We start from the raw sequence: 8,294 nt of genomic DNA, 5'->3' as shown, positions 1-8,294 counted from the left end.
CATACATACATAGCATATTGATATCATGCCATTCACATTTTTAACTTACCTTTATGCAACACACAATGGATCCTCACATTTTCTATTGTTGTACGGGGTCATTTTCTTTTTCAAAGATGGAAAAAAGTGAAAAATTAAGATGTTTCTAAAGTGAAATCATTCTTGTGTGGTCCTAAATATAATACTAAATATCATACAAGTGATTATTCCTAACCAAAATGGCAAAATTGATTCTAGTATGGGTCATTTTTGACCCACTTATGGAAGAATGTAGGGTCCAGTCACTCGTGCATCTAAGGGTTAACTTAATCCAGTGGGTCAGACAATACCAGAAACCTATGAAAACCAAGGCAAGTTTTCCCATAGGAAATTATGTAAATCGAATTCATCCATTTCAGATATCCATAAAAGATGAACGATGATTTATTAAGTAATGTACTGTATTTAAAAAAAAAAACTGTAGAGAGTGGCGACGCATTACTGTATAAATTTTACCAGAGAATCCAACTGAATATGGGTTGACTTTCGCCAATCTCCCAAACAGAGAGGCTGCTGATGTCAGGAAGTGGCAGACAAAGAAATGAGGTGTGTGTGCATGTATGGATTGAGTCTAGGCCGTCTCTGCTGGTCAGGCACATAACTAACTCGGTTAGCAGCCTCTAATGTGTCCCTGGAGGGGGAGCCACCGATTCCACACACTCACACAATCCTGTCCGCTCTCAATACTCCTAACGCAAGAACGATAAGAACAGGTTCCAGCCGATTCTCCAGCAAAGTGGCGTGCTGAGGACACAGATGCTCTGTGCAGACGCAACCACAAAGTCATAAAAGCAAGTCGCTTTGGCAAGCTGCGCACCATACGGACTACAGTTATGGAGGCTCATTAAAAGCATGTAGTGGGAGAAGGATTAGTTGTAGCCTGCTGCTGCGGTGGGCGTGTTTGCATTGAATAGATGTGCACAACGATATCTGTGAGGGAGCCTGTGCCTTTTTTCATGAGATGCTGGCAGCCACTGTGGTGCCGTCTGATTGTTTTGGCAACTCATCTGCCAGAAGTCAAAGATGGAATATGTGTTCAGAGCAAAAATAGTATGCAGAGCGAGATGGTGAGAAGAGAAAGTGAGAAAGCCTGAAAGAAGAAATAATTCACTGTTGTGAGAGAGTGGGGGAAGGGGGGAGAGAACGTGAAAACAAAGGAGGGAAAGAAGAAAAATATGGTCGAGGTCAGTGAACCTCAGGGTGAGGGATAACAGCCGGCAGCTTGGCCCGGTGGGAGTCGTGTGGAATAACAGCGTGCCGGCCTCTGATTCACGGCCCATCAGCAACCGTTTCCACACAAGGTCGCAAATGTTGTTTCCTCACTCTCGCAGGGACACACACACACACTCTCAAACATGCACTCACATAGGCAATGTGCATTACACAAAGCCACACATCGACATTAATGGACTGTTATTAAAGACATGCATCACACCATGTCACCCACCGACCGCACACAAAGCCACGCTATGCCTTGCTTACAGACGCACACGTACGTATACTAATGGGAACTGTGCATGAGCAGACAGCGGGGAAGGGTACCAAAACTTGTTTCATTCATTCATTCATTTTCTACCGCTTATCCTCACGGGGGTGCTGGAGCCTATCCCAGCTGTCCACGAGCGAGAGGCGGGGTACACCCTGGACTGGTCGCCAGCAAATCACAAGGCACATATAGACAAACAACCATTCACACTCACATTCATGCCTATGAATTAACTTTGAATTGCCAATTAACCGAGCATGTTTTTGGAATGTGGGAGCACGGGGAGAACATGCAAACTCCACGCAGAGATGGCCGAGGGTAGGATTGAACTCGGGTCTCCCAGCTGTGAGGTCTGCGCGCTAACCACTTTCCCGCCGTGCAGCCCCAAAACTTGTTTCCCTACTGAAATTAATGACCAGTCCAAAAAATACAGATAAATCACTGCAAACTCATCCAACTACAACCCGTTTATTGATAGTGATATTGTAACATCTAAGAGGATGGATTTGGATTAACTTTCAGGAATTGTGAAGAACTGATTACATTTCAGGGGTGATCCGTCTGGAACCCGGAATTTTAAAAAGGATTTTTTTAACATTGCATTTTTGGCATTTGTGCATATAAAAGAAAAAAAAAATTCAGAGTACTTGTTTGAGACATTTAGCGGATTAGCATGCTAACATTAGCATATTAGCATTTTTGGTGTTTTAATGGGCACACACCTACTGTATAAATGCTTCTCACAATCATGTTAGGTGTTAGCATGCTAATGTTAGCATGTTACAATGCTAGCATGTTAATATTAGTATAGTAGCATTTTAGCTGTTTTCATGGGGCAACACTTAAATGCATACTTAGCACTATCATGCTAGCTGTTACCATGCTAACATGCAATGTCATCATGCTAACAATAGCATATTTGCATTTTTATCAATTTTCATAGCATTGTAATGTTAGCATGTTAGCATTGTTAGCATGCTAATATGCGCATGCTCGCATTTTTGGCGATTTTTATCAATATGAAATTGAGCAGACACTTGGCGCTATTATGCTAGGTATTACCAAGTTTATGTTAGCATGATAATATGCTAACATAATTATACTAATACTTTTTGCATTTTCAGTGGTAGCTACTTATACAAACTTATACTAGGTGTTGGCATGTTAACATTAGCATTGTTAGCATTCTTTGAGTCTTTAAAGAGTCATGTTTTCAAGGTCAAGGACTCTAAATATGTAGATAATGTAAATGTAGGACTAATATCTCTGGTGTAAATCCCAATATGGGGGGAACTATGGCGCTTGGCAAAGGAGTGCTTTTCTAGTTTTCCTTGTGTTATTGAAGGGTTTGAGTCACTATTTTGTTTAACTTGTATATCAGAAAAAACAATGTTTTTGTCCAAAATATATATATTTTTCCGTTTGGGCAGCGTTTAAGCACAAGCACTGTTTTGGCACCGGATAAAATGAAAACAATCACCTTCCTGAGCAGACAGTGACATGGCAAGGTAACTCTCCCACACTTGACATGGGCGGAGCCTGAAATACTATTCAATTGCTTTGCAAACACAACCTCTTTTTTTATCACATCATCCATGACATTTCTAATGAAAGGATGAGTGAGAGAAAGCACCATCTCATGCAGTCGCCCTTTGTCACGTTGTAAAGGTCTTCAGCGGTGGATGATTGACAGGTGTCACCACCTTGTGAAGAGGAACAATGTCACAATAGAATCAACCTTTAGCTTTTGCTCGGAATCCTGGCCTTCAAACTTTCTCTCAAGGGGACAACTCTTTCTGCAGTCATGTGATCTCATCTGTGAAAGTTATATCATAAGATAAGTTTAGTTGCCATACTTGAACATTTGCCGTGTATTTCTTAGTGCCATAGCATGAGAGTGGTTAGCACTGTTGGGTTCGGGTCTCTGTTCGGTTTGCGTTTACATGTCCTCTAAACCAGAGGAGTCCAAACTTCGGGGTCACAGTGGAAAAAAAAATGGGAGATTTTGAGAATAAAGTTGTGAGTCTGAAATTTTTGAGAGAAAAAGTTGGAATATTACGAGAATAGAGTGGGAAATATTCAAGAGTAAAATTAAAGCCTGAGACAGCTATGAAATAGGGCGACTTATGTGACCTTTGGCCTTTTGCAAAGGTAATATTACAACCTTTTACCTGTAAATTTACGGCTTTATTCTCAAAATCTCAGATTTTTTTCCCCAATGCGGCCTTTATATAATATATAATAACATAATACGTTATAATAATCAGCTTATGCTAGGCTCACGTTTGTAGAACTCTGAATTCATCTCAGCCGTGCTGCCATTTAGTTTCATAATCAATTTGTCAGTGATGCACTGAACGCCGGCTCTGATTTGATTGTGTGTAAAATGTGTCTCAGTTTGTGTGCAAGCGCTCCTCCCTTCTCTACAGCCCCTGCAGGTGTGTGCACGTGTGTGCACGTGTGTGTCGTGCAGGGATGAGCAACCCTGAAGGCTTGGCAATTACATCTAAATGACATAATCGGACGTGATGGATGCCTGTTGCCTTTCGCCAGTGTCTAGATCCTGGCTCCAGCAGTGCAACAAGGTTACAGGAGAGTGGGAAATGATGAAAAATTTAACAGATCTCTTCTGCTGTGTTGTAGCCGGCTTCAATTCCCAACATTTGAACATATTCTCCAAAAAATATATGGCTGGGGGCAGATGAAATATTAATTTCATTCAACTATTTCGATGAACTATTTTAAATGATCATGGTAAAAGAGGCTTGTGAAAATGGAGCGGCTGATTTCATGCTTGGTTGACCCTGCAGGATAAGCAGGATAATGAATGGCTGTTTGCAGACTGCTCCGTCAGTAGGTGGCACTGTTTGACCAGTAGTTAACTGTGCTGTAGGAAGCTGTGCAAGAGGCAAATCATTTATCAAGCCACCTAAGTGGAACATTACAAAAATGAGGTGTGTTGCTGGGATTCTTAAAACCCTTATTTCTGCTTTTTGCTTTTTTTTTTTTTTTTTTTTTTAGTTCCGAGCCAGAAGAGTTGGCGCTGTAGCACAATGTCAAATTGATGCAATAATGACAATGATTGCCTTGACTCACTAGTGAGTGCAACTGCAATAAAAGACATGCATTTATGTGAGAGGAAGAGGACTGAGAACTTGTATGGACTGTCAGCATGTGGAGTGCTGCTAGGAAAGAAAAAAAAGGCATACCTTGTAATTACCCAGAAGGCTGTGTAGCGGAAAGTGAGAGGAGAAAGCAGCTGGTGAATGTGAGGTGAAGACAGGTGATTGTCAGATGAGGGAAACAGACATCTTGCCTAAAGAGGCGACAATGAATGAGGTCAGTCGGGAGCCGTCAGCACTCTATCATCAGCAAGAAGAATATGCAAGAAAAAGTGCACGGCGAGAGAGTCTTTGATTCTGCGTGTTCTTCTTGATGCGTGACATCACCGAGTTCCACTTTCCCATGAGATCCTCATTACCCATGATTCCATTGTTGTTATCACCCGAAACACTTCTTCTGCTTTGCCTATCACGGCAGGCAGGGCTGTCAGTCGGAGCATCAGACGCGGGGGGGAAACAAGCAACACAAAAATAGAACCCACATCTCACACATGAAATGAGAACTAACAGACCTCCTGACCCGGCGATGAATGCTTGCTACCTGCCTGTGGACCATAATAATCGCACTCCTTTGATCTCATTCATATTTTTCCAGGCATGACTGCCTTGCACTTGATTCACCAGCCGTGGAGATGAGAGAGAGCGTGCATGAGAGCACCGTGCAAGCCTTGTGTCATTGTTGTCTTGCTGCTGCCGCTCAAGTAGGGAAAATGTCCTCAGGCGGCGGCAACCTCCGTTACACATTTCACACGGCTTTCCGGACCAGCTCGTTTTTGATATTTTTTCCCCTCAGAGGCGCCTTTCACGTTAGAACAAGCAACCCCCTTCCTCTGCAGCCAGTCATTAGCCATCTGATGTGATGGTGCCAATATGATCATTGAAAACATGGCAGAAACAAATGACGCAGAGAAATAGCCCCTAGCAATGTAATCATTTTTGCCTGCCGTTCTTACCGCCAAGACCAGAGCAGGGAGGAAAAGTAGTTTCCCCCGGCTCACCTATCGCCGTGATATTTACCTTGTAAAGATCTTGACATTTCAGTGCACGATCTAATAACGTCCTGGAATATGAATGTAGAGAGGAGCGAGCGGAGAAGAGCTATGTATTGAATGACACGGTAGAGGGAGGACAAGCAACAGGCCACAGGGGGCCACTCTTTGCTCTTAACCCTGTCAAAGGATCTTTCTTGCCCCCTAAAAGCAGTACTGTGTCCCCATCATGGCAGCTGTGGTTGGAAAGAAAGTGTATGCTTGACTTTTTGCACGTGTGATGCCAAATGCCAGGGCAAGTTCTTTGAGATAAATGACAAATCAATACAACCTGAAAAGCTGGCTTTTCCAGAGCAGGGGTGATGGAAGGAGACATTGAAGGTCAGACTGGCATGCCGAGACACCCAAGACTAAATCAGGTGATCAGGACCTGTGTTGGAGGCAAGAGGCCTCTGTTCTTGAGCGATAGTTACAGGAAGTGGCTGGCGACCAGTCCAGGGTCTACCCCGCCTCTTACCCAAAGACAGCTGGGATAGGCTCCAGCGCCCCCCGTGACCCTCGTGAGGAGAAGCGGTAGAAAATGAATGAATGAGTCAAATAGAAAACAAATCCAGCTATTGTTTACAACAAGGGTCTCAAACTCAATTTACTTGGGGGCCACTGGAGCTAGGGTCTGGGTGAGACTGGGCCGCATCAGGTTTTCCAAAAAAAAAGCATTTATTAAAAGCAGAAAAGTGAATAAACTTTGCTTTGGTTCCGATTTTCTACCAGAAAAGCTCTGATAAAACATTCCACTGTTCTCAAATATCTTAATTTTTATTTTTCTACACAAAATAAGATGAAAAATAAATAAACAAATCACGAATAAAGATCAGTAATCAGTAATAAATAAATATAATAATAATAATAATAAAACAGCAAATAATAAAAACTTAAGAAACCACATATAGTTGGTGGGTAGACAAATTATTTTTTTTCTCATTAAAATGAACAAAGCATTATTAGAGCCCTGTAGACATGACAAAACACGACTATAGTCACATTTATACTCTTTTTATTTACAACATATTGCACAACTGCAGGGTCTTGAGACACATGCTAACTCGAAAACTAGAGAGCTAGCGACCTAAACGGTAGCCTTCAAGTTATTTCCTTTAAACTTAAAAAAGCCAAAAACTTACCACTTCCACACGGATAGGGAGGATAACTATTAACAGTTATTTAACCTTTAACATGAACATTAATCAAACGTAATAATTTTTTCTGAGTACATGATACCATACAGCATCCATATAAAACTTGCGCGGGCCGCACTAACATTAAACTTTCATATCAAGGTGGGGGCCTCAAACTAGTGTCCTGCGGGCCACATTTGGCCCGCGGACTGCGTGTTTGAGACCCCTGGTTTACAAGAACCTCCTGTATGCAAGGTGAGTTATCGCGTGAACATCTGCTCTTGTGAGCGCAGTTTCTACAGCCTCTGGATCCGGACCGCAGCCGACACGGATCCAGTGTCAGCGCGGGGTAACTTAAAAAGCACTTTGAGGTAACTGCCTGGGATTGTTTTTTAAAATAAGATAAATGTCTCATTGCAGGCTGCTGCTGAATCCGTGCTTCACTATGGAGCATCACACCATGACTGCTTACCATCCATTATTTAGATTCGATTTCAAGTGCCTCCAAGGTTGGATGGAAAAATGACATTTCTTTTTGACACGTAATTGGTTTACATCCGAATGAGTTTGGAATGCAGCTAGCGAAAACAAAGTAGATTTCTTCTCTGAAGTAAATAATAATACATCTGAGTAATGACTCCTATCCTGGAAGCATTTTCAAGTTATTGCAGAGTTGATGAACAGGTCCCATAAGTTGTGGCATGCCGTCTAACACAAGGTGGGAGTGGGAAGGCTGGATAGAAGGTTAAATGTTGCAGTCAAGCTGTGCTAATGAGCTTGAATTCTGGCACTGCTTCACCCACGCGCTGTTGACTCACACTCATTGGTCTCTTGTCATGAACAAGATGCGCATCCTCCGCCCACTCAAATGACCTTTCAGTCGTTTTATGTATTCCTCCTCTATGTTTTTACATTACGTATTGTGTAAAACTTTCAAAACTTTATAAAGCTTTGAATGAGTGTGTCGTGGGTGACTCTATGGTCAGCAAATGTACAGTGGTGTGAAAAAGTGGTTGGGCCACCCTTAGCAGCAACAACTGCAATCAAGCGTTTGCATGGAGGAATTTTAGCTTTTGCAGAATTGTTTTCATTCAGCCATGTTGGAGCATGAAGCTCCTTTTAAGGTCATGCCACAGCATCTCAACGGGATTCAGGTCAGGACTTTAACTAGGCCACTAGAGGTGGACTTGCTGGTGTGTTTTGGTTCATTGTGCTGCTGCTTTTTTTCAGCTTGAGGTCACCAATAGATGGCCGGACATTCTCCTTCAGGATTTTTTGATAGACAGCAGAATTCATGCTTCCATTTATCACCGCACGTCTTCCAGGTCCTGAAGCAGCAAAACAGCCCCAGACCATCACACTACCGCCACCATATTTTACTGCTGGTGTGATTTTTCAGAAATTGGACACAACTTCTTGTCAGACCGCAGAGGATTTTCCCAAATGTGTTGGGGATCATCAAGATGTTTTCTGGCAAAATTGA

Source organism: Doryrhamphus excisus, chromosome 16 (assembly GCF_030265055.1).
Source record: "Doryrhamphus excisus isolate RoL2022-K1 chromosome 16, RoL_Dexc_1.0, whole genome shotgun sequence".
Taxonomy (NCBI): domain Eukaryota; kingdom Metazoa; phylum Chordata; class Actinopteri; order Syngnathiformes; family Syngnathidae; genus Doryrhamphus; species Doryrhamphus excisus.
Note: the sequence above shows the minus strand (reverse complement) of the source record.